This window comes from Aphanomyces invadans, assembly GCF_000520115.1.
Source record: "Aphanomyces invadans strain NJM9701 unplaced genomic scaffold supercont1.25, whole genome shotgun sequence".
Lineage (NCBI taxonomy): Eukaryota > Oomycota > Saprolegniomycetes > Saprolegniales > Verrucalvaceae > Aphanomyces > Aphanomyces invadans.
This window is the reverse complement of record NW_008580170.1, coordinates 1,039,209-1,040,151: the sequence shown is the minus strand read 5'-3', so window position 1 is coordinate 1,040,151 and position 943 is coordinate 1,039,209.

Genomic DNA, 943 nt, shown 5'->3' with positions numbered 1-943 from the left:
TAAAACGCTTGAACACGTTCTTGAACTTCCTAATAAGCGTCGCGCGAACCCCTTCATTTTGCATGTTAGGGTACTCGAACGCTCTTTGTTGAGGTTGTCGGCATGTACAGGATAGGTTGCCGCTTTCGTCCTCGCCTGGCGACACACCACGGGCAAGTTTACAGGGGAGTCAAGTTTAATTTACGGGACCAGGCATAGTCGGCAAGTTGGCATGTTTAGCTACATCGATATAGAAGGTTGCATGTTATGCTATATATCGCTTCAAAATGATACTACTTTAAGAACTTTCTATTCCCCATATTTCAACAAATAAAATGCTGTGTGACTGCGGTCCCACGTATTTAATTGCAATATACTAATCATTAAGGTAACGAGCCAATTTATGGGCACCCTCGGGGTCGACGTTAGCATGAAAAAACGGCACAAGTTTTGTAAATGTGATCCAATTTTGGCCCATCTTACGTCATGTTAAAGCTGACATTCTTTTCTATCGAATGCAAGTGGTTTCATAACATTTGGACATGTATTGCGCAAGTGACATCAAATTGAAATTTCACACTCTCATTGGGCGCGACGAGCCAATTTATGGGCAGATTGCATTATACTTGATTTTTCTATTGAAGATGTTCGTTCGATTCGAACTTTTTCCCTGGCGAGATTTATACGATATGACAGGTAAACATAAAGAGTCAAAGGATATTACTTTTGAAATAGCAGCCACCACAGTCAAATTTCGACAATTTCGATCTCATCGAGAAGAGCTCCTGCCATGACCGGGTAACCCCCGATGCCAGTACTTTGGTCAACGAATGAGCGCGCCATTGGTACGAGGTCACTGATATCCTCACTCTCACTGCCTTCCTGTAGCTCTGTGCCCTCGCTGTCGTCGTCGTCCAAGGCCATGGCTGTGGGCTGCTCTGCCTCCCTGCGCGTCGACCGGCTT